Here is a 27084-nt window from a genome sequence, read left to right as displayed (position 1 = left end):
AAAAGACCAGTAATGCTTGAAAGCATCTGTGGAGCAATTTAATACTCTTCATGTAAATTTATAAGTGTTTGAGAAAGCCTGTTAGCACATGACACGTGTCCAACCCTTTTCAAATATCTCAAACATTTTGGTTGAAGAAGTGAGAATTTTACTCAGCATTCCCTTTATTAGCATATCTGTTTGTTGAGCTGCATTTTCTCACCCCATAATACTCTCCCTCTCTACCCTGCTCTCCAACTGGTGAGAAATTACTACTTTCTGTTAATTTTGCAAGTCAACAAGCCTCCTTTCACACACACATGTTATAATATGCTCTTCTGTCACTTAAAGGTTGACATGGGATCAGATTTAGCAATGATTGACATAAACCTTCTATAAAAATCTGGAAGTGTACTTTCTAGATTAAATAGGTAGAAAATTGAGGAGCCACGTTGCGTGATCGTAACTGTAAATGGTGGATCCCTGAATGTCTGTATGTGTATATGTTTCTAAAATACACACTTACAAACATATAAGTATTTCTATCTATCTGTATATCTATATATATAGATATATAAGGGGGGGGATAAAGAGAGAGAGAGACAGAGAAAGGATGTATAATTGGAAATCACTCTAGATCTGGGCCACTGCCTTTGAGAGCTACCAGGTAAATGACTGACAATGAAAACAGTTACAAGAGTGATTCTCCAGCTAATAATAATAAAATCACCAAGAGGAAAGGCCTTCTGCTCTTCTTCCTTCTGTCTGGATCAATCAATCAGTGGTATTTATTGAGCACTTACTGTGGGCAGAGCACTGTACTAAACACTTGGGAGAATATAATACAATATTGTTGGAAGAAATGCTCCTTGCCCACAAGAGATTTACTATCTGGACAGGGAGACAGACCAAAATTAAAATAAAATTACAGGGAGAGAAAATGGAGCACTTAACTTCTGTAGGGGTGAGGGTTTAATGAGTAACAAGTGCTTAAAGGGTATAGATCCAAGAGCATGGAAAATGCAGAAGGGAGAGTAAGGGAGAGTAAGGGAGAGAAGGGAGAGTAAGGAGAATGCAGAGGACATAGGGAAGGCCTCTTGGAGGAGATGTGATTTTAGGATGGAATTTAAGGTGGAGAGATTGGTGGTCTCTCCGATGCAAAGAGGGAGGGAATTTCAGGCTGCGGAAGGCCACGGGCAAGGGGTCGGTGGTGAAATAGATGAATTTGAAGTTCGGTGAGTAGGTTGACATTAGAGGAGTGAAGTATGCAGGTTGAGCAGCAGTAGGATATTAGCAAGGTGAAGGAGGAGGGAGAGACCTGATTGAGTGTCTTATTAATCAGTTAATCCATCAGTAGTATTTATTGAGTGCTTACTGTGTACAGAGCACTGATGCTGAGGAGTTTATTTTATACAAAGGGGGATCTCTATTCTTTTGGAAGACAGTAGCAGACGAAAGAGAAAATCTGGAAAAGGCAGGAGTACCAAGGCAGAGAGAAGACACATGATCAGAGCCTGGTAAATGGAGAAAGAAACCCACTGTCCAACCAAGTGAGGTACTTATAGGAGTGTTCTTCATAAATTAATCTATTGGAGCTTTGCACACAAATAAGTGCACAATAAACACTATTGACTGTTTGGAAGACAGTGTAAAAAAAAGAAATGTGGAGAAAGGAAAATTAAAGACTAGCATATACTTACCAATTACTGAGTGTTTTGGCTAATTAAAAAATAAAATTAGTTAAAAATCAGAATCTACTGAAATCGATTCAGATGAGTCACAATCAGAAAGAAATATAAATTTGAAGTGGGAAAATTTTTCACCTAACTCTAATTTCTTTTAGGCACAGTTCTATTTCCTTAATTTTCCTTGCTTGTGAACCCAGGGCAAAGTTAAAAGGCTGTAACAAATACAAAATTAACGGAAACTTAATAGAGATAATATCACTTGCCTACCTCATGAATTGTTATGAATAGCTACTTATTATAATGCACAGTCAGGCTTATGATAAAGCTATAATATGTACGCACTGCATTGTCCTTTAAATGTTTTTGCTTCTAGGGAGATATATTTACAAATAGTTATTTGCCCACAATATCCTATATGGTCCTAATGACAGGAAATTCAGGAATAAATTTCTAGAAATCTATCCCTATGAATTTCTGGATAAAAACTCATTTGTAATAGTGGAAAGAGAAAACTCATAGTCCGCGTTTTCCAGAAAGAGACTAATCTATCTTCATCTTTTCTACTCTTCTGAAAGAATGTATTACTACAATAAACAGCTATAAATACTACCAGTTGCCTTACTGAATTGGAGTTTTAAAGGACATCAACTTCAAATTCAAACAGAAAATTCAATCAATTCAATCAGAAAAATCTCACTACCCACCTCATTAATTCTGGAGATCGTTGTCCAGTTTATATATCATTCAGGTTATTTGAATTTTCTCCTCTCTTTGGCTGCCTGATTTTTGGCTTTTTTACCTGCTCATTAACACTTCTATAAAAGGAGGGGAGGGGGAATCCAGACCAGTTCATTTCGCTGCTTGTTAGGAAATCAGCTGTGGCGTGAACCATAAATTTGTATTTTTCTGTGATTTTCAGCTATTCATGATCTCTCTGTACCCAGTTACCATGAAAAATCAGGAGGTATTCTCTCTTGCGTCTTCAGAAATGAAATATTAATGGAGATCTGATTTTTTTCTCTTGCATGACACACAGTGAATGCTTACAGACAAAATGGGATAGAATGATGATAATCATATACCCTATTTCCCATACTGATTGTGTGAACCAGAAATTCAGTCATTTCTGGTCTAATCAATCAATTAATGGGATTAATAGACCACTTACTTGGTGCAGAGCACCAGTGGAAAGAGCACAGGACAGAGAGTCAGGAGACCTGTGTTCTAATCCCAGCTGTGCCACTCGCCTGCTGTGAAACCTTGGACAAGTGACTTAACTTCTCTGTGCCTCGGTTTTCTCATCTCCCTCTCCTCTCAAAATCCACCCCTTCCACTTGTACCTCCAACATCATTTCCTTTCACCCTATTAAAACAGTTGTCCCTTCTCCGCCTGCTATCTTGAACAAATCACTCTCAAATGACTTGTTTCCCACTATTCTCATACACCACCATGGATCCCCTATCTTCAATAAAAACTTCCCTTGATCCTATAGCACCGTCCAATTATCACTTTTACATTTTTTTCCCAACTTTTCTATCAAGCTGATTACACTGGCTGGTTGATTACACTACACTTCCACTTCCTCTCCTCCAGTTATCTCCTTGAACCTCTGAAATCTGGCCTCATTCCAAAGAAAATGCTCAAAGGTCACCCACGAACTACTTTTTGCCAAATCCAATGTTCTCTACTCCATCCTAATCCTCCACAGACTCTCAGCTGTCTTTGATCCTGTGGACCATCTTCTTCTAATTAAAATGAAATCCAACCTTGGCTTCACTGACACTATCCTCTCCTCGTTACCTTCCTATCTCTCTGGCCACTCCTCAGGATCTTTTTCAGTCTCCTCCTCTGCCTCCCACCCTTTAACTGTGGAAGTCCTTCAAGACTCAGTTTGGATCCCCTTCCATTCTCAATCTACACCCACTCCTTTGGATAACTCATTCACCAACACAGCTTCAACTACCATTTCTAGGAGAATGATTATTCCCAAATCCACTTCTCCGGCCCTGACTACTCTCCATCTCTGCAGTCTTGCATTTCCTCTTGCCTTCAGAATTTCTCTATTTGGATGTCCAGCACCTCAAACTAAGCATGTTCAATACAGAACTCTTCATCTTCCCACCCCAAACCCTGGCCCATCCTTGAGTTTCCCATCACTGGATGCTACACCACTATCTTCCCTGTCTCACAAGCCCATATCCTTGAAATCAACCTCATCTCTCTATTCAACCCACATATTCAATGTGTCAACAAGTCTCGTTGGTCCTACCTTCACAACATTGTTAAAATCCACCCTTTCCTCTCCATTCCAACTGCTCCTATGCTGTTCCAACATCTCATCTCCTCAAGAGGCCTCCCCGATTAAAGTTTCTTTTCCCCGGCTCCCTCTCCCTTCTGCAATGTCTATGCACTTGGATCTGTGAAGTTTGAGCAACCCCACAGCACTTATTACATTTCTACAAATAATTATATGATGAATAATTTATTTACATTAATGTCTGTCTTCCCCCTAGACTGAAAGCTCCAGGTGGGCAGGGCACGTATCCACCAATTCTGTTATATTGTACTCTCCCAAGCACTTAGTACAGTGCTCTGCATATAGTGATTACTCAATAAATACCATTCAGTGGTATTCAATACCTTCTGCAAAACATTCATTCATTCCTTTGAGCACTCAGTTTTCCCCATATATTCTCTATTTTAATGTCTGTCTCCGCATCTAGACTGTAGGCTCCTTGTGTGCAGGGAACATGTCTACCAACTCTGTTGCACTGTACCTTCCCAAATGTTTAGTACAATGCTTTACACCCGGTAAGTGCTCAGTGATTACCCTTGAATGTTTGTTATTCACCCCACTCCCACACCCATAACACTTTGGTTCTTATCATTCAATCCCCATTTGCTCATCAGTAATTTCTTTTAATATGTCTCCTCTAGTGTGTGGGATCCCTTTGTCAGGAGCTCTACTGTTCTCTTCCATAGTGTTCTTTCCCAAGCAGCTAGTATAGCACCCCTCACATAGTGAGAGCTAAATAAATGCCACTAAATGAATAGCCATACTTGCATTTAATGACATCATAGTAACTGTGTCCCATAATAGCATGGGTCCCATTCTTTCTTAAGCTACATATGACCACTCCATCAAGATGAAATGGTAAAATAGAAGAAAAAACATTCAGAACTCTTCCATTAATATGATTTCCATAATAATATGTTCTATTCAGTTCGGGGTTTGCAAAACCCATACCGCCTAAAATACTGGGGCTAAAAATGTTTAGTGCTCCAATTTCAAATCATTGAAAAGTCTGAATTATTTTCAGTATTAAAGGAACTCAAAAACCTGAAGAAGAAAATGTAAACATATTGTGCATTTATGACCATTTCTTCCAAAATGCTTTTGGTTTCTCTGATCATACTTACGTATATGTAGGGGGCAAACTATGATTTTTTTAATGATTAAGGTATATTTGTATATGTGTTTATGTGTAGCATATATCAAGAGAATAATTTTATGTGGCAATAGTCTAGAGCCTTCAAATCTGAAGTACCAAATTCTATGGTTGTTCCAATCCCATGATGGTTGTTGAACACTTGGATAATCCTGACTGGATCCATTCTTACCTAAGATCCTTGTAGTCTTCTGGGAGAGGCTATGGGACATTGAGAGTTCCCACAGAAATCCCAGAGTCGATCTCCAAGGGCTGGAGATGGTAATCAGGGTTACGTTGTCCTGGCGATTATGTGGGTGGGAATGGGTCCTGTGCTTCTGTTGTACTTTCCCAAGTGCTTAGTACAGTGCCTTGCACTCAGAAGGTGCTCAGTAATTTCCATGATTACTACTGTTAAGGCAAGATTAAGCTCCAGGTTGCTGGAACTAAGCCAGATTCTTCTTGGAGGAAGTAACATGGTCTAGTGGAAAGAGCAGGGAGACAGAGGACCTGGGTTTTCATCTTGACTCCCGCCACTTGTCTGCTGTGTGCCCTTAGGTGAGTCACCTCGTATCTCCATGCCTCATTGTCCTCATCTGCAAAATGCTCTCCCCTCCCATTTTGACTGCCCAAGTCTTCGTTAAACAAATGGAAACAGCAGCTACATTTTAGCCAAAATGTTTGTCAGTACTCAGCATATGAATTATTTTACCTTTGTTAAGACTCCTGGAATGTCACATTTGTTACTGTTAGAACATTTGTTAGAACCCATAGCTTAAATTGGGAGAACATCATTGCTTTCTTTCAAGCGGGGCCAGGCTGCAATTTTCTTGCTGAATGATACTAGTTCACCTGCAGAAATGTAAAGCCAAATCATCTGGGTTTTGTGTCTTCCATCTTTGAAATGCTTTTATTGGGTGAGATGGCCAGTTGGGCTTCACTGACAGACATCAAAAGGTGGGCTGTAGATACCACAGTTTTGTCACCTCCTTTCCCCCTTTTGCTTCAATATCATCGACACTAAGGTGGTGGGTTTTTAAGGTATCTTTAAGGTATCTTTTGGTGGCATTAGCCATCAAATTTGCAATCATTTGACTCTAGAATTCATAGTAAGCATCCCTATAAACTAAGTGCGCAGAAAGTCACAGAGCTCTGTGACTGATGTACTAGAGCTTAAAAATCCTAGACAACTTTAAAATGCTGAACTATTCAAGATGAAAACTCAACTTCTCTAAATTGGGCTAGTGCTGAATTGATCAGTCAAGGAGTTGAAGAATAAACACGTCTTCAGATGAAAACGTTGATAGAAAAAAGAAAAAAATTAGGCAAGTTTAGATCACTTCTTAAAGGATAGCCCAGATTAATGAAAACTAGTCAAAGCCCATTAAGAGTCAACAGAAAAAAATGAGAGTGACTTTAACCACTAATATCTAATACTACCCTTGCTCAGTTTCTATAATTAAACAAATCTGTGGAGAATTTTAGGATTGGATGTATTTTCAGTAGATGAGTGCATGAAACACTGGAAAACGTTTTGGGAACAAATCTTTAGTTTTTCTGCAAATTCCTTTTTTAACATTTCATGTTTTTACATATGTTTGCACATTGGTGCCATATGCTGTCAAATGGCATAGTCTAAAAGAAATTGTCAGCAATCCATTCAGAGTTACAGATTGGCCATATTTGCATGAATAAGGCATCACTTCCTGAACAAATGTTTAATAATGATAATAATAATTATGGTACTGGTTAAGTACTTACGGTGCGCCCAGCACTGTTCTAATTGCTGGAGTAGATACTAGGTAATCAGGTTGTCCCACTTGGGGCTCACAGTCTTAATCCCCATTATACAGATGAGATAACTGAGGCACAGAGAAGTTAAGTGACTTGCCCAAGGTCACACAGCAGGCAAGAGGCGGAGCCGGGATTAGAACTCACGACCTCTGACTCCAAAGCCTCTTTTCGCTAAGTCAGGCTGCTTCTCTAAAATTCTTAGGGTAAGGGAGAAAGAGAATTTTGACCAATGAGTGAGGAAACAAAATATATATATTTTGGGGGCTGGTTTGGTTACCATTCTTGAGAGCAACACCATGAGGTTTTGGAAATCATTTCTTCAACAATCAGGTCAGAACTGTGTTGCTTTTTAATAGAAATCCAATTGCTTTTTATTTTGTATGGTCCATTCTATTTTCTCTGGCTCAAAATGTATTTTTTCTTATCACTCAGTAGTTGGTTTCAGTAGAAAATGCATTATTTCACAGAGCTGTTCCACCATTTTGACAAACCCTCCCCACCCCTCCGATCCCCCGATATTTTGACAAGAGGCAAAGTATCAGAAATAATTTTTATTGGAAAAAATACAGAACTGTAAAAAGGAATATGATTGAATGCTTAATAAGAAAACATTCCCAGAATTCTCCAATCAGCAAAATAAGGTAAAAAACTAAGAAAGCCTATGTTGGAAAGCAATATATGGGATGGTGGTCCTCTTAGAAATATTCTCATGAAGACTCTTTCTGCTCTCAAAGGTGCAACTCCCCTCCCTTGCTTTTAGACTAGTTTCAAGAGGAGATCTGCCCAGTTTGAGGGAAATAACTCCATTTGAATCAAATAGGCTATTTGAAGGTCTTGACCTATTGACTATGGGGTAAGGGATAGGAGTTAGGTGTAGGTGGGGTGATAAGTAATGGGACAGGGTTTTTTTTGTTGCTTTTTATTTCCTTTGCAGGAGTAAAGAAACTTGGATTATAGGCCAAAGGGGGAAAAGCTGGGGGTGGGGGATGGTTTCTTATTTTAAACAGAAATAATGTGAATTTGAGAATGAATCCACAAGAGTGCTCCCTATAAGACTGACTAAATCTCTGGTTTAGTGTTTCTTAATTAAAATACTCATTAATTGCAAATGAAAAAAAAGTATGACAAACAGAAAGGATTGGGCTTTGAATGTTCATGTAATCAGTGATTAAGATGATGAATCAACTTTCATAAACCAATTTCCTTAATTGTCAAACTATAAAGGAGTGAGGGATGAAGAAACTAAAGAAAAACCAAGCACGGAAGTTAGCAAAGCTGTGCACTAGATCATTTTCCAATCATTTAAATAGCTCCACAACTATAATGTTTTCTATCCTGATGGCCCCAGCTTAGTTGATGATTTTTCACAATGTATTTCATGGCTTCCATCCCTACATGAGACTTTATTACTATCACATAGGAATAAAAAGCCATAAAACACTAGAGTGAATTTATCTTGATCAGATGCAATACTTATTTTCTTCACATGATTTCACAACCATTTCAAAACTAACCAATAATTTCATGCTACATTACTGAACATTTTAAACTACATTTAAGTGACAGGAAACACACCGAAATTGTGACATCACAAATTAGCGGAACTTTATCCTTCAGAGACATTCCTAGCTACGAAGACCAGAAAACACTCAGCACGCACAACCATTTAATTCACTGAAATGGGGGGGACACCAGAGAGAATTTCACATGAAAAAAGAGTCACTTCGACATTCATCTTGAAACACACAGAAAAGACAAGAGACAGACAAATCACTGATACAGATTAAACTGAAGACAATTGCGTCTACCACTTTCCTTTCCTTCACCTCTTCCCCACACAGCTTCCTAACAAGCCCATACACCTCTCACAGGAACAAGCTCAACAACTACACCCTGGAAGGATTCAGCCATCTCTGTGTAATTGAAAAAATCAGATTTAACCACTAGGGCACGAAAGATCACTCGGCTACTGGGCCAGTGTGTGTGTGAGGCAGAAGGCTCACCATCACTAAGCCCAAGGGCACCGTGACCCTGTTTTTAAGGCTCGTGCTTTTCCTAGACTAAAAAGGCTAAATAGTAAGGTGACTTTGAATCCTCTGCTACTCTGATTTTCCAGCCTCGCAACCCAACGGACCCCACTCTTCTGTCTGAGACGCCCTGGCGCGGCACAAGGCTGCCTCTGCCAACATCTCGATTTCTTATTTGAAACGGCTTTGTTTCAAATGGAGAATCACTACTCAGGCAGAGATTGTCTATACTGCCCTCCTGTTCTAGGCTCCTTGAGCCCTGCTGGGATTAAGGAAGGGGAAAGGAAGAATGGTGGCACAATCATGGCCAGCATTTACCATCCGTCCCCCTGCCCCCCAAGGCACGCATCCTTCCTACCACATCCAACACTGGGAACGTGGGGGAGAATAGGATATTCTCCCTTCCGCCCCCATCACAGCTCAGTGCACGGAAGCATTCCTTTGTGGATTGATAAAATCCCACTCTGCCTCAACTCAGGGAGAAGATTCAGGTTCAACAAAGGTTGGCATTCTTTATTTCCACCACTACCCCTATAATTCTAAACACAGTTCTTTGGGATCACTGAAAAGTCCATTTCCATAATTTGCCTTTTGGGGTCCTTTGAAAGTAACTTGGTCTGCAAATTTACCGTCGTGCAAAACTGCTTCCCAGATATTGTCGATATCCAATTCTATATTTGTAGATAAATTTGGGGTATTATTTGACTTTAGAAATCAGAAATATCTTCATATTATCTATCACGATAGGGTCAAACCAAGTTATTTTCATCTGCCTCAACTATCAAATCACTCTTTCTGTTTGGAAGGGGGCCTGGATTACGTGTACCGCATTGGAAAGACCAAGAAGTCATTAAATGAAAGGAAGTGCATAAATAAATTCAATTATCATGCATAAAACATGCAAATGATTTAAAGACTGCATCTGAAAGTCTAGTTTATATTCATTAATCTCGTGTTGCACTTTTGAGGGAGAAAGAGATGCTAATTGGGTCCAGATTAATGCACTCCCAAACCTTTCAATTTGTTTGGAGGTGAGGGTTAAATGAGATGTATTAAAATAAACACAGCTGCTCCACACCAACCCCACCTTTTCAGTCCCTGACTGTCCCCGTAATCCCTCTCTTTCTGATGTGGGAAAGAGTTAAGGCACCCATTGTTGATTTTCCTTCTGAAGAGAGTGAAAGAATAGTCCCTTCCTCTTGATTTTCCTTCGGTCTTCTTTCTCCTTTCTCACCAGGCTTAATATGCCGGGCCATATTGGTAAAACATCTATCACTGTTCTGAAATTCCAGGGACTTCTTTTTGTTTTGTTTTTGGAAGAAAGGCAGTGTGGCATCAGGAATGAATAGACATAGGAAATAATGCATTTTTTTTTTCCTTCTGGACAGCAGGTAAAATAATATCTTTGGTTTCTATAAATTCAGTGCTGAACCTCTTCTAACTTGGATGAGTTGTTTCAATGTGTATGCTTATATAAAGAAGATTTGCTCTCGGTTGGCATGGTGATCTTGTAGACGAGATTGTGAAAAATTAGGGATTCAAGAGAACTTTTAAAAAAAAAAATTGGTGCTCTTAATCGGCCTGCATAAGCTTGGTGTGGGACAAAAGTCACTTTGGGAGCCAAAGTTCAACCTAAATAGTCTTTTAAAACAAAACGATAAAACCCTTAAAAGAACAGCCTTCGTTACAAAACTCTCAGTTCAATTTTTGATTAAGGGCATGTATTATTTTGGGAGATATGCAAGTCATATTATAGGAAGAATCCCCTATCAGTCAAAACTGATTTAAAGATGTGAGTGTTTCTAGAAGAAGAAGGGGGAAAAACCCATTTATTCTGAGGTCTGATAATTACAGTAAAAAAATACACAAATTAGAATGTAAAAACTTGGGGATGGGGCAGAGGGAAACTGGGATTTAGAGAAGGGGACTCATTTTAAATGAGCACAGACACAACAGGATGAATAAAGCAAACAAAAGAGAGGCCATCAAACTAATTTCACACTGAAACTGATGTTTAATTTGAATCACAGTTCCCAAAGGGAAGAGGTTATTCTCATCAATGTGGGATCACCCTTTTCTCCTTTAACATGTATTGAAAATTCAGATTAACCATTCATCATAAAATAGCATATTCCTTTTTTTTTTGGGCCACAAATCAATCCCCCTGGGCCACATCTGGAAACCCACTTGCTAGCCAGTCCTACAAATCTATTTTTATTACAAAGAAGAGACAAAACAAAGATACATATATATACACAGGGACATAAAATACCGGACATGTACACATATAGGCACACAAATACACACAGTTCTCAACAGTCATTTACCCTGAGTCTTTCCAACAAAAGTCAGTTGTATTAAATAGCAACGATGATGAGCCGATATTAAATCTGTCACCATCCTGACAAATGCTTTAAGAGCTCTTTAGTTAGGAAATACAGGTATGATATTCATAGCTCCTAAAAGAGAAAATGATTATTCAGTAACTAAACCCTAAGTAAGAGCTAAGGATATTCACCTCATGAAGCCATTTCTCAACTAGCCCCTTGGCACTTGCTGGAATTATTCACAGCACGAGCTCTACTTTTTCATTTTCTGCTGACTCCATGTGGGTAATTTCTTTCTCATGATTAAAAGTGAGCTTGGCAATTCCTTCAAAGCATTTCTTAGGTGTGGTTGGGCTCAGAGTGGATTCTTTGTCTCAGAAAGGATTTCACAGATCGCACCATTGGTCAGAGAAGGGGGAGAAAGACCTATAAAACGACAGTAAAAATGAACTTTATAGATACCTTTGTAAACAGATTTTTATAGCACTACATATACATGTATATATACAGCTGACAGATGAAATGGACTGTTTACCTTGGAAAGAATAGTCTTTTCTTCTCCAAATAATCACTCAGGCCTTTCTGAATGTCATCCAAAAACGATTCTGCCTCCTTCAACTTATCCAGCATCTGGAGCTGTGAGATAACCCTCATGGCACTGGCCTCCTTCACTGACTCCTTCATTATTACCCTCCTGGTGGGTGAGATAGAATACAGTGAATGTAATAACCATACTTCACACAACAGGCTCTCTCTCTCTTTTAAATTGAAAATCCCCTTATTACAAAACAAGGGGTATTCTTTTGCTTCTACCTTTAAGTAGGACGGCCACATTCATTGCTTTTTACAAAAACGCAGCTGCTTTTTAAGCTACAGATAAATAGAATCTGCTAGGCAGTAATTCTCCTCAGTCTGAATGCATTATTTTCTAAGACACTTTGGTGAGGGGCTTTTTATTATAAACTGGAACGAACAAGGAAAGTCCTTTTCTCATCTAATTATGACTGTTCTTTGTTCCTTACTATTAACCTACAATGTCAGATTGATCTTCTTTTCTTTTCTTTTTTTGCTGCAGCCGGTTCAATAAATCAACATACTTTTTCTTTCCGGGAAATTAGAGGACTAATGATTAAGACTTCATGGACTCTAATGACAAACACAGAAATAGCACAGGAGAAAAGCCAGTGTTACCACAACAGATCTGGACCCTGAAGAGATCTTTTAATGTGTGTAGCTTTGAATTATGTTTTCATATTCAAATTATGAATGGCTATAATTATTTTAGTATAAATTAACAGGGTTTTAAGGTAGGCTCAGTGAGTTGAAATCCCTCCATCTTTGCACTAAAAAGGAAGAGAAAGAAGGAAATATAAAATTGTTTGAGGAATACTTTATCCTCTTTATTTACTGCACCATTGTGTTACAAATTCCTAATTTTTTACCTGTGACAACGTTTCATTTCAAAGTGATTAAATCGGTAACGTGCCTAAAGAAGAAACACTATCGCAAAGGAGATTCAACTTGGGCATTATCAACATCGCTATTTTCTCTAGCTAGGGGTCTCGAGTAATATCAAAGGAAATTTATGATTGGAAATTCCACTAATTTAAATGCTGTGCAATTCTTCTGTGATTTCTCAAAGATGCATTTGAATGAATTGAATCCCCAGATATTAAGGGCTTCTCTTTAAAAAATATCAGTGATATTATGAAGGGTTCTAATTAAAATAAAAGCAATACTATTTCATCCTTTACAAAAATTAGTGGAAACAGAAGAATGGGCACATTTACCAGTACAAAATTTACAGACAGAGTAAATCCAATAGTACTTTTCTCCTGTAATGGATAGGTGTGGATTCATTCATTCATTGATTCACTCATATTTACTGAGCACTTACTGCATGCAGAGCACTCTACTAAGTGCTTGAAAAGTACAATTCAGCAATAAAGAGACACAATCCCAGCCCATACTGGGCTTAGACAATGAGCAATGTTTTGGGGTGGAGGGAATGGAGAGTCGGATAATTTCTTCAGGATTATTTTCCAAATATGTGACTGGGAAACTGAAGGAACAGTGGGACACCTTAAAGTATTCAGCAGAACATTTCTAGACTGGAAGCTCACTATGGACAGGGAACGTGTCTGTTAATTCTCTTCTATTATACTCTCCCAGTTGCTTAGAACAAATGCTCTGTATCTAGTAAACACTCGATAAATACTATTGATTGATTGATTTCTGTTTCTGGATAAATTCAGAAGGGCACTAAATACTTCAGTTACAGGATAATCTGTGAGAAGGAAGGCTCATTGAGTGGTCCTACCCTCAGATCCTTCTTGGACCTAAAACCAGAGCGTCTTTAAGTCATACTATGGTATAACTTACAAGAGTAGATAGTATTCTGAGTAAGGAGCTGTCCACATTTTTCAAGGCAAATAATAACAGTAGAAGGTACATAAATGTAGTTAACAGTGGTGATATCTGTCCTCACATATATTTGGCAAACAATGGGTGGTCCCTTTAGGTTACTGGTTTTAGAAAAGGTTAACTTAACGTTCTGATGACATGAGAACACGATTTGCTTAAAGAATACCCAAACCCTTATAAGAGCAAAAAAAAATTCTAAATGCACTGACCGTCACTAATGCACTGAGGTTAAGATAAACATGTTAGTGTATCATTTTAGGAAATTAAACTCTGCAAGTATTATCTTAAATGAAAGTGTGATTTAGAAAGTAATGTTTTGCAAGAAGAATTCACTTCATCATGATTAGCTTTGCAAATTTAAAAAAAACATCAGGGGATATCTTTAATGAATTTTCTATTCTGATTTGGAACACATTAAAGAGCACTTATTATATAATCCTATTATAGGCCAAAAAAAAATCTTTGGAGAGACCTCTTCCTCTCCTCTTATGCTCTTTTTCATTTTACTGTAAAAGTCAACTATCACAGAATGTCAATATCAGCCCCTCACTTATTCACTTATTTTCTGAATTACCTAGAAAAGTGAAACTTATTGCCTTGATTTAGACAACGATATGTTTTGTGTTAGTAGTCAGTGAAGATTTGCAAGACTTTGCGGTCATAATGCTATTTTCCTATAATGTACCGTAGTTTGTTTCTTGTGAACTTTACACAATACCATACCCAGTTCTCAAATAAACAAGTGTTGTCCGACCCATCATTAGATGAGGAAATTGGACAACAGAACAGTACTGACAGTAATGAGTCAAATTTTCCCTGTAGTCGAGTTGGAAATCAGGTCATCTGGAAGAGTTAATAGACTTCCTTAAGGGCCCATCTTTCAACTGTGGACCAATAGCCACCAAGAAGAGTGATGTCCAGTTTAGCAGTCTAAGAGATCCTGTTAAACAGTCCTTTAAAACCCAATTTAAGATATGATTAAATCCCAGTTCTTCAAAAGTGTGTGTGTGTGTTCTGAGGACCTATCCACATACATTTGACCCTACAAATTTAGTCAAGTGTAATTTGGAAAATTTATTGAAATAAAGGTTATACTTCATTACTGCATCAAAAATAGTCAATATTTCCCCTTCTATTCCATAAACAATGAATTGAGTTGCCTAATGAGGGAGTATATAGGAAGGATACTATTCAAATCGAAGAGAAGCTCTTCCTTTGTTAAAGCCCCTGCTCTCCAAATGGCAAGTGTCAAATGTGAAGATTCTCAAGCAAACCACAGCATAGTAGATTTTAGATTGACTGAACTATTATGACATCTCCCTGAGAGATTTGATTCCTCTATCTCATTCTTTTTGTATGGACAGATTCCACCGCATTTGATAATGTGATGCAATATAGACAGATTTTTATTTTAATCTTATGTGTTAAATCTAAATTTTAGTTATGATGGGAACAAACACAAGTATGCTATTATAAGAACACAGCCATTTCTCTCTGTAATCTCTCAAATATTTACATAATGCACCATATTTTAAGACTTTGTCTTGTTGTAGATTACATTAGATAATATATGGCCAGTAGGAGAATTTATGTAAAATGAAATGTAAATACTTACTAATACTTCACCAAAATTTATATAAACTTGGGTACTTGGATTTTTCATGAGGAAAATAAATAATTGGAAAGCCACCTGTGAGCCCAAAATAATTGTATCCAATATGTCTCACTCTATTGGATATTGACTATCAGTTCAATTGGTTCTCTTTAAAATGTGATCACTTGTATTCCACATTAAAATTTTATGTCATAAAAAATGCATATAAGTTCCATTTAATACCTTCTAAAAGTATTTCTTCCATTAGTATCTGGTCGCATTTTTCGTCTTAGACAAACATGGATGGAGAGTATAACTAATCAGTGGTATTTATTGAGTGCTTACTGTGTGAAGATCACTATGCTAAGCACTGGGAGAGAACAGCACAAGTTATGGGAACTTGATGAATCCTCCTGCAAAAGCCACTAGGGATGACAGAGGGAGGAAACAATACAACAATTACAAATCACTATCATAATTACATATATAGATTTTCTCCCTTGAGAAAATACATATATGGGTACTACTTATGTTATTGTAATGTATTGTAAGTTTGTGACTACAAATCCGATTTGCTTGTTTCCACCCCAGCGCTAAGTATAGTGTCTGGAACACAGTAAGCGCTTAACAAATACCAGAATTATTGTTACAAGGTTGAGGAATGTGTTTTCAACTTCTGTTTTCTTTTCCTCTTCATAAAATATGGAAAAGAATGGGGCCACCCAACTGCATTTTTCTCATTTGGGAGATCCATTCACTTTCTGAAGCTCTATTACATTTTGATGCACGTCGTACAAACTAAAGTGAAACAAGGTTACCATAAATAACTTCATTTTTTTTAGCTCTCTAATACTCTAAAGGGTGCTAGGGGAACAGTTAAGTTTGAAAAGTTTTTATACAATGAAAGTTACTCCAGCTTAAATCTCATAGGGTGGTGAAATCTGAGATGTAGGATGAGATGAAATCTAAAAGCCAATTAAATTCAAGAGCCCCTCAAAAAACAACATAACAGCTTAGCCTCCCATGCTAATAATTTCATTTTTGAAGGATGCAATAAATGGGGAGCCCTTCATAGTTGTAGTTTTCACAATGTGATCCTTTAGCAAAACCTGAGAGGGAGGGAAGAAAGATTAGATGCATGGATTACTGTATTGAATGGATGCCAAGATCAAGATAAAAAGAATAGATAAGTTAGGGGTTCTGAGGAGCTAAATTTGAAGCCAACCAGCAAAACGGATTGAACCTTATTACCTCTAGTCACTGAGAAATTCCCCAGACAGTTGGATGTAATTTGAAAAGGTCAGAAAAATATTTCCTCCACGGCATTTCTGCTTCATGGTTTAAGGGTGTACATTTGTGAGATGCCAGCTCTAATCATTTTTATTGACTTTGCTATACAGCGATAGACAGACATGTGGAGAGTCAAGATAGATGAATAAGAGATATGCTGCTTCCAATTTGAAACTCTCTTGCAGTTTCCCATTACTTGTAAATATGAAATATTTTTTTATCTGATGAGATGGGATATAAATTATACAGAAAAGAAAGGTGATTGTGGGAAAAATAGATATAATTCCATGTAACTTTTCATAATTCTTTGCTGAACTCGAACTTTGATTAATCTTGGGCAAAATAAAACACAGGAAGATTTGAAGGCCCTAAATATTAATTTCAAAATTAGTGGCCCCTTTCCACAAAATACGTTGAAATGTTCTAGCTATTTCAATATTCAGGTATATAATCCTTCAAATGAAATATAGAGAGATACCTTCATGAATTGGATCGCTCACTGAAAAGGATATATGGATTCATTATATTAGTAAGCTTAATGCAAGCTTTGTTGTCATCAGTGTTGTTTAAAAATAATGCACTGGAGAGGATTTTTGGTTTGTGTGGATATTATGCAAAAGGAACCTTTGTCAGCAATTCATTCATACTCTTTTTTGTGACTCTAATCAAACCAAAGAAGATTAACAATATGGAAAGGTATTAACCATCCCCTCACTGAACAGGCTAATTAACATTTGACTTTCCTTTCAGTACGGAATCATTTGTTTTCAAACCCAATGCAAGCTAATTTCCTAGTCTCTTGCTTAACATGCACTATTGAAACTTTTAATGGGCTTAAGGCTTGACTGCAGAGGATCATGTGTGTTCACAAAATCAGCTTCAAAGAGAAATAAAGCTTTCAGTCAGTAGAATACGAAGTTCCACAGGCGGAAAAGGCATTTTGATTCTGGTCTCTCTCACACCCCATGAATTTTAAACATTGCAAAAATATCTCTCTATGGGCAGTAGTTAAAACTTCACGTATGCTTATCATCTTACCAATAATACTATAACCAGGTACCATACGGTAAACCAGCGATATTTAAGTATTTCTAAAATTTCCTTACTCTTTTATTTTGTAGATTGGTATAATTGTTCCTCTGGGCCACGGAAAATGAGTGGGCAGAAGGTAGAAAGGAAATGGATTGGGTCTGATCCTGAAAATGAATAAGGATTGAGTGACTTTTTAATGGGCATTGGTAATTGCAGGACTTCCAGTTTCAGGATGGACTATCATCATACTGCCCATACCTAATAGTTTCAGAGGATGAGTCCATCCCTTATTACTGATCACAGCATCACGCCAGCGTGGATCTGACGTAGCCTTTGGCTCAAGTGACATCTGATTCTAATACCATTCCATCGAAGCAGCACTTTCAATTTTTCTTGAACCGCTTCAATTGATCAAATAGCATAACTTGGCAGAAGTAAACTATTCACATATTTTTAAGAGATTCTTTTCCTGGGAAAAGGCAAGACTATAAAGTGAGCGCCTCCTCTTTGTTTTGAGCAGAGTTAGTCCAGTACGTATACCTCTTCCATCAAGGCTCTCCATCTTTAAAGAGATCATCTGAATATAAACGGAAGAACTGAAGGAATCACACAAATACTTTATACATGTTTTCAGGTTAAGCTTTAAAAAAAAATGAAAACAGGCTATGATTGAACATGTTCGATCAAAAGGAAACATCTCGCCATCAGCTTTAAGGCACTCCATCAGCTCTTACCCTCCTACCTAACCTCACTTGTCCCACTCCAATCCAGCCCACTTACTTGGCTTCTCTTTTTTTATGTTATCTGTTAGGCTTCGTACTACGTGCTGAAGTAGATACAAGCTAATCAGTTCGGACACAGTCTGGGTCCCACCTGGGGCTTACAGTCCTAATACCCATTTTACCGATGTGATAACTGAAGTATAAATAAGTTAAGTGACATCCAAGGTCACATAGCAGACAAGCAGCACAGCCAGGTTTAGAACCCAGGTCCATCTATCTTCCAGTCACATGTTCTATCCACTAGGCCACACTGCTTTTCACTCCTCTAACACCAACTTACTCACTGTTCTTTAATTTTCTCTCTCATTCCATTATCCCCTTGCCCACATCATCCCTTCAGCCTGGAACTCCCAGCCTCCTTTCTATCCAACAGACCAGCACCTTCCATATCTTCAAAGCTCTACTAAAAGCATATCTCCTCCAAGAGCCTTCCCTAATGTCTAAGAGCATATCAATCATTTCATTGATTTATTGAGCGCTTTCATTGGGCAGACCATGGTACTAAGTGCTTGGGAGAGTACAATACAACAGAATTAATAGACACATTCCATGTCCATAATGAGCTTACAGTCTAGAGAAGCAGTGTGGCTTAGTGGAAAGAGCATGGACTTGGGAGTGAGAGGTCATGGCTTCTAATCCCAGCTCCACCACTTGTCAGCTTTGTGACTTTGGATAAGTCACTTAACTTCTCCGTGCCTCAGTTACCTCATCTGTAAAATGGAGATTAAGGCTGCAAGCCCTACGTGAGGCAACCTGATTACTTCGTATCTTCCCCCCACTAGATTGTAAGCTCCTTGAAGGCAGAGATTGTATCTATCTGCTCTTCTGTGTTATATTCTCCCAAGCATTTAACGTAGTGCCGAGCATCCAGTAAGTGCTGAATGAACCCCATCGATTGATTGATCAACTGAATATTGGCTACAGTTTATTTTCTGCCCTGGTGGTTACCTTGAGAGAGGGGACAGGGATAGCACAGAGATAGCCATGGTCCCCCTGAGTTGGACTCAGGTTTTGTTATCTGAAGATCTAGAATAACATTCCCTTGTCGGTTAGCAGGCGCTCCTAGCTACAGGCCCATACGCAAGGAGAGTGGTACTGTCCATTTTAAGTGAGAGTAGATTTTATTTCAAAGAATGGTTCATTTATAAAACTTCCATGCTCTCTTTCTGATGAGAAGCAGGGTAGCCTAGTAAAAAGAGCATGGGCCTGGGAGTCAGAGGACCGGATTTCTGCAGGCTTTACAACTTGAGCCTCATTTTTGGCACTAGATGCAGGGTTTTGGAGGTAGAGATGGCATTAGGAGAAAAGTGGAGGGAAATTTTTGAAGAGAGTAGTGGGTAACATAATCACCAGGCTGAGTCACCAAGGGAAGTTGACACTCATATTTTACTTTTTATGAAGTCAGAGTCGGCTCTTCTATAGTGGAAGCTCTCGCTGATTCAACATCAATCCACTAATGTTACTATATTGTTCACCTATAATTGAGGTGTAATTCAGTGTAATAATAATTCTATGTAATTTCAAAAACTTTTAGAAACCGGCATCCGTTTGATTGCATTATTCTTATAAGAATATTGGTTTAGACTTCCATTTTGCCAATCAATGGTATTTATCAGATGCTTATTGGGTGCAGAGCACCATACAAAGCACTTTGGAGAGTTAGATATACTAGAGTTGGTAATTCCAGGCACGATCCCTGACCTCAAAGAATTTACTTATCCTCATCTGCAAGATCACGCAGGTATCCAAAGACAAGTCTCTGGACTTCTAGGCTACAATGAGTCTGGTAGTCCTGCTTACTACAAAGGAAAGCAGCAATAGGAAAGTTAAAAAAAAAAAAAAAGACCAACTTTTGGAGATCTCCCCTCTCATGGATCATGACTGACAATTTAATTTTGCCAAGACTGGAAAGGAGGAAATTATTCCTTGAAATTGTAGATTTCAATTCTAAATATAAGCCACCTATTTTGCTTTCACTGAATATGCAGGGTCTCTCCGCATTTTCACAAAAGGAGACAAATTGACCAGGGCAGTCATTCTCTGTAGCTTAGAATCAAGTGGCTGAATGCTCCCACCACTAGGTAGAACTCCACTGTAAAATGGAACGTGGACGACCTTCTGACTGTAAATCACGGTTTGAAGTGGAGAAATGGTCACAGGATAGCTCGGTGAAATAACCAAATTTCACTAAAGTAATAAATTTTTGTTTTTACTTTGCATATGGTTTTTGATTGAGAAATAGTCTTGTATTTTGGGGATAAAGTCAAAAATATTTATTCATTTTGTGGCTCATCAGCATTTTTGTCACCTAACATGGCTGTTTAGTTGAAATCACAACATCGCTGGATACACTTGAATTTAATCTATCGTTCTGTCATTCCATATCTTAAAGTAAAATATTTATTCTGAGGTTGGCCGACCATATCTGATAAATTCCGCTCCCAATTATAACCAAATCAAACCAATTACCAAGAGATACAAATATAAATTTTTATATTTATCTACCTAGGGTAACTGTTATTCGTGTATACTGCAGTTTGAAATATGTTTTTTTTCCTTAAAGGTCTAGTTATGTATGTACATTGAACACTGCTCCTAATAGTTTCGCTTCCATTATTTTGAAATTGCCTCAATCCCAGTGCATTATGGTTAAAGAGATCAGCCAAGGTGACAGGGAACAGGCATTTTGGAACTCCTTGCTCAATGAGGCTTCAGAAAGCTCCAGTTTTTACCCTATGGAAAATGGTATGAAAAAAAACACCACAACACACTGTTTAAGTTGATATCCCCAAAGGAAAACCCAAAAACTGCTGCTTCTGTGGCTTACTGGATTTTAAAATATTTTAATTGCTTATATTCCTTCTGAGAATGCTGCCCAGGGCTTCGTAGTAATAACCCCCGTTTCCCAAATCCTAGAAATAAATCTTTACCCAGGAGACAATCTCAATGCTCTGTTGGTCTTATGCTAAAGTAACTGGTTTTGAAATCCAAAAAGTATTTAAGGCTAAACCAATTTGGTCCTTTTGAACTATTTTAACTTTTTAAAATAGAATCATTGTATGCTAATAATGTCCAGATTTTCCTTTACTTTAGCTTTGGAATCATATTATATGGATATCAAGCAATTGGAGGGACAGAGTGGGGGAGAAATATATTTTACTGGAATTTTTTCAAATAGATTGGTTATTTTTTTCCTTTTAAAATCTCTTGAATCTTCATTTAGGGTTTCATGTTTACAGAATTTAGCAGCTATCCACTGTTTAGCAAGGTCAACTCCAACTTGGTGAGTCAACTTCTTCTGTCTCATATTGTCAGACACCGATGCTTTTTTGTCTCCTTGGCCCAGAGTATATTCTATTCAAGCCCCATTCCCCAGATATACCCTAAAAGATGGACCCATTATTACTGTGGTGTTGACTAGAAAGGAACAGAGCTCCTACCTCGGCTTAGTCAAAAAGCCACAGGAATTCTGGGAGAGAAACGGGGATATCTAAAATGAGAAAACTGGGTTTTGCTGAGCTGGTTCGGGACTAGAACCCACCAAAGTGAATAGGTAAAGAAAGATGGATAGAGCTGATTAAACCTGGATTTACAGCAGATTCTGAGAAGCAGCATGGCATAGTGGGTAGAGCACGGACCCGGGAGTCAGAAGGCCAAGGCTCCGCCGCTTGCCTGCTGTGTGATCTTGGGCAAGTCACTTCACTTCTCTGTGCCTCATTACCTCATCTGTAAAATGGGGATTGAAACTATGAGCCCCACATGGTTCGGGGACCGTTCCAACTCAGTTTGCTTGTATTCACCCCAGTGCTTAGTACAGTGCCTGGCACATAGTAAGCGCTTACCAAATACTAATATTATTACAGCAGCTGAGGGCTGGGTTTGATTCCCTATAGTGTGAGAACCCCGGCTGAGAAGTTTTCAACCTGATGGCATGTTCTGGCACAAACACAGGAGGAGTCAGGGGCCTAGCTTGCACTTGCGGATGTCTCAGATGCTGGGGTGTTCCAGTGTTCTATGTGAGCTCAGTAATGTTTATACCGTGCACTAAATCTTTCCAGCTTTACAGAGCTGTCACTGAGTCAATGATATCATTAAGGAAATTCTCCTTGTCAAATATAAAGTTCTCTTCTCTTGTTTTGATACTTCTATTTATGGTTAGACTTTTCCATCTGAGCATAAATTAGAGGGGTCAGATGCTGAATTTTTATGGTGTTTCAAACAGGTGTCACCTCTGCCAACATTCAAAGTCTTGGAATTCAACAATCCTCGTTGGTTGGCTCTTCTTTTCCTACTCTATCTGAATTAAAGCTGTGTCTTAAAAGCAAAGGAGTTTTAAAACAGTTAATGGGAAAAAACAAAAGGTGAAGTAGAGAGAAGCCAACCATGTAGGTGCTAGGCATCATAATTACTTATAAGTCCTAGAAGCTCATAACTTTGCCGTTATCTTTGACCTTTCTCTATCGTTTGCCTCCTACGTGCAATCTGTCTTTAAATCTGAACTGAAAATTAAATGAAAAAGGTTCAGGGGAAAGGCCGAAGATGAAACAATTTTCATATCAGAACGGTCATATTGGAACTTATTCTTTGCCAGGGCCACATTCCAGACCGTTGCAATTAACTTGCAACACTGTTAATGGATTTTCTTCCACAAAGAGTCCCATATCCACCCCTTTCTCTCCTCAGTCCACTTGCAACCGGACCAGTGCATTAACTTCCAGCCTCTCCCCTCTCCAACTTATCCTACACTCTGCTGCCGGGTTTATCCTAAAATAATATTCAGAAGGCATCATGCCACATTTCAAAGACCTCCAATGGGTACCATTTCTCTTCACACTGAGATCTCTCTCGTTCTCATTTTTTTCTTCTTCACGTACTACATTTCAGCCTGCAATCTTTATATATAGAGAGTCTTAATCCCCATTTTACAGATGAGGTAACTGAGGCACAGAGAAGCTAAGTAACTTGCCCAGAGTCACAGAGTTGACAAGTGGCAGAGCCGGGATTAGAACCCATGACCTCTGACTCCCAAGCCCAGGCTCTTTCCACTGAGCCACGCTGCTTCTCCCTGGCCCATGAAAAGCTATTCTTGTACATTGAACTTCACTCTTCGACCCCATACTCGTGCCCTTCTGCCTGCCTGGAATTCTATCCCCATAGTGGATAGAGCACAGACCTGGGAGTCAGAATGTCATGGGTTCTAATCCTGGCTCTGCCATTTGTATGCTATGTGATCTTGGGCAAGTCATTTCACTCCTCTGTGGCTCAGTTACCTCATCTGTAAAATGGGGATTAAAACTGTGAGCCCCATGTGGGACAACCTAATTGCCCTGTATCTACCCCAGTGTTTAGAACAGTGCTTGACACATAGTAAGCACTTAATACAATTATTAGTAGTATCCAAACCTGTAATATCACATCCTTCCTAATAATAAAATCCACCTGCTCCTAGAGATATTCCCAATTAACTTTACCACTTCCCCAACTGTTACTCCAGTAGCCCACCTTAGTTCTTATGTGTGTTTATTACATTTACCACTATTTTTCTAGAACATTCATTTCTTACATTCATTCTGTCATCTATATATATAATTTTTCATTTTCCCATATTTTTGAAGTTACCGGCTTTATTTGTTATACCTCCTCCCCCTATTCTCTACACAACTTGTGCGTACCTCCCCTCCCCATTGAGTTTAAGCTTCCTGAGAGCAGAGATCATATGGTTTACTTTTATTATCATCTCCCAAATGTTTAGTACAATACTCACTATCAACTAGGTGCTTGGTAGATGCAAATAAATGAACAAACAGAATGCCAAAAAGAACAAAAGAGATATTACCACCGATGTTATAAGTACTGCATGTCAGCTGGGGACATTTTACTTGGTGGCAACATGACGTAAATCGTTCTGTCACTGCCTCTGGTTGAACAAGGTAGGGTTTCTGCTTAGGGTTCCCGGAACCCCAAATATTCTCCTCCCCATAGTAATATTAAAAAAAAAAAACAAGGAGGGAAAGCAGTGTGTCTCTTTGAAGGAACACAGGACTGGGAATCTGGAGACCTGGGTTCTAGTTCTGCTTCTACCACCTGCCTATTCTGAAAATTTGGATGAATTTATTAACTTTTTAAAATGGTATTTGTTAAGCACTTTCCATGTGGCCGGCACTGTACTAAGTGATGGGGTAGAGACAAGATAATGAGATTGGACATAGTCCATGTCCACATGGGGTTTACAGTCTTAATCTCCATTTTACAGATGAGGTAAATGAGGCACATGGAAGTAAAGTGCCTTGCTCAAAGTCACATAGCAGACAAGTGGCGGAGCTGGGATCAGAACTCAGGTCCTTCTGACTCCCGGGCCCATGGTCCATCCACTAAGCCATGCTGTATTTCAACATATAACTTCTTGATGGCTTACTTTCCTCATCTATAAAATGGAGATAAAATAGCTATACTCCTTCTATTAGACTGGGTTCAAACTGGTTATTTCTTAATCTAGCGCAGTGTTTGATATGCAAAAAAACACTTATTGCATCAATCACTGTTCTTTACCGAGCAGTTACTGTGTGCAGAGCACTGTACTGAGAACTTGGGAAAGTACAGTATGAGTTGGTAGATACATTCCCTACCCACAAGCAGGTTACAGTCTAGAGGACTATAATATGTCCCTCTCATCCTCTTCCCATTAATGCCGTTTGGGCTGCCCAAAGCCCCAGAATGAAATCATGGTGGGTGAGCCTGGGAGGAGAGCCTCACTACTAGCCTATTTCCTACTTAACTGGTCCTGTCTCTTCTACTTCATGCCATGGGGAACCTGAGCAGCAGGGGATAGGTTCTGTGGCTGGCAGAGGGCTGCGGGAATGGAGGCAAGTGAGGGTTATCCTAGTTCCCCCAAGGAGTTACCAGACACAGGATGACATGCACTGGGCTAAGCCAATGACAGCAAGTGAAAGATGCCCATTTGTCTTTTCAGCAGAATGACTCCCTACAGGAAGGGAGGGGATAACCACCAGTATTCACTGAGTACCTACTGTGTGCAGATCAGACCACTGTACTAAGCACTTGGGAATAGGGTTGAAAAAAATGACCCCTCCCTTCAAGAAGCTTACCACCTAATGGGGAAGACAAGCAGACACAAATTATTTACTAATAGCGGGAGCTCTAGGAATAACAAGGATGCTATTTATTTTAAGGAAGAAGCAAACCCAACCACGATAACATTAGAATTAGTTACCAACACAAAGCCTTTTAGTACTTGGCAAGTAGTAAGTGGTTAAAAAACACCAGAATTATTTCTGTTGAAGGGAAGTGGGGGAATTAATTGGGCTACCATGAACATTTGAGGACCAGAAGTGGAAATGAGTGAGAAAAGAGTGGCAGAATAGGCCTGAGAGGAATACACCTTGCAATGGGAGGCTGAGGCGTGGACTGTTATTAGTGTGTAAGGCTCTCTGGCCAGCATTGTCCAAAACACTGAGTATGTATCAGCTAGCCCAATTAGTCTAACTCCAGCATCCCTATTATTCCGCCTATTTTGAAGCTTATATGGTTTCCGCATCCATTTATTTAGATATCAGGTGTGATATGGCTATTTTGCTTTTCAGTGTACACCTGCAAGTTATCAGCTGACTACAAACTCCATCCATTTTAACTCATGGAGAGAGTAGACACTGATTTTTAAAATGGGATATGTGCAGAATTCTCTCTCTGGGCTAATCTGAATTTGCAGCCCTCTCTGCACATCTAAAATGTAATTGAAATCTCATAGTATCAAAGGTACATATGGATAAGAAAACAAGATTTATTTAGCATGTGCCTAGTTTCTTTCTAAAAAGGAGTATAAAGAGCATGAAGTTATGAAATTAATATAGAAATGTAATGATAATTCCATAGAGGATGTTTGAAGCATATATATGAAGCTGGATAAGCATGTAACAAAAATGATGGAATCCATTGCTGAATTTAGCATATATGAAAAGTCAAGAATAAATTTTACCAGGTATATTACCAGAATTTGCTTCCAATATGAATGGATTTGTGTGCTTCCATAAATCACACATCTGTAGTGGAAAAGACTACCACTACAGCTTTTTTGACCACTTGGGAATACAAGATCATTTTTCACATATATCATTAATATTTGCTTTGGACTTAATTAAATCAAGAGTTGCCCTTCCATCTCCAGCCACATCAAGCAAAAACTCCTCACAGTTGACTTTGAAGGCCTCTATCAACTCTCTCCTCCTACCTGTCCTCCCTCTTCTCCCACCAGAATCCAGTTTACACATTTTGCTCCTCTAACATCAATCTACTTACTGTGCCTTGAGCTTGTCTCTCGTCTTTAACACCCTACTCACACCATCCCTCCTGTCTGGACCCCACCCTCCCTTTCTCCTTCATAACTGACACACCACTTCCCTCCTCATCTTCAAGGCCCTACTAAAATCATATCTCTCCCAGGAAACCCTGTCGAATCTCACCCCTTCCCAATTTTCCCTCCCTTCCATGTCACCTAGTCACTTCAGTCTAAGCACTTAGATACTCACGACCACCGCAGCACTTCTTGTGCTCTGTTAACTCTGTTTCTTTTGGTTTTGTTATTGTTAAGCACCTGCTAGGTGTCCAGCACTGTTCTAGCCCTGGGGAAGCGGGGCTCAGTGGAAAGAGCACGGGCTTTGGAGTCAGAGGTCATGAGTTCAAATCCCAGCTCTGCCACTTGTC

At 38.8% G+C, this 27084-nt stretch overlaps 1 long non-coding RNA gene and 2 other non-coding genes across 7 annotated transcripts in view; all 3 read right to left on the bottom strand.

Annotated features, from left to right (window-relative positions):
- Nucleotides 1-7426: 7426 nt before the first annotated feature.
- Nucleotides 7427-27084, bottom strand: part of LOC120638818 — a 98042-nt gene continuing 78384 nt past the window's right edge. For all 5 annotated transcript variants that reach the window (XR_005660792.1, XR_005660795.1, XR_005660796.1 and 2 more), the window contains 2 exons: nucleotides 11780-11938; nucleotides 7427-11670 (listed from right to left, as the gene is read on the bottom strand). This is a non-coding gene — a long non-coding RNA (uncharacterized LOC120638818). The remainder of the gene's footprint in view (nucleotides 11671-11779; nucleotides 11939-27084) is intronic.
- MIR7430 (microRNA mir-7430) lies at nucleotides 7621-7676 on the bottom strand. Its single transcript, NR_127419.1, has one exon. It is a non-coding gene; the product is annotated as a microRNA mir-7430 (primary transcript).
- Nucleotides 8245-8353, bottom strand: MIR135A (microRNA mir-135a). Its single transcript, NR_034858.1, has one exon. It is a non-coding gene; the product is annotated as a microRNA mir-135a (primary transcript).

Source organism: Ornithorhynchus anatinus, chromosome 14 (assembly GCF_004115215.2).
Source record: "Ornithorhynchus anatinus isolate Pmale09 chromosome 14, mOrnAna1.pri.v4, whole genome shotgun sequence".
Classification (NCBI taxonomy): domain Eukaryota; kingdom Metazoa; phylum Chordata; class Mammalia; order Monotremata; family Ornithorhynchidae; genus Ornithorhynchus; species Ornithorhynchus anatinus.
This window is presented reverse-complemented; position numbering and strand designations above follow the sequence as displayed.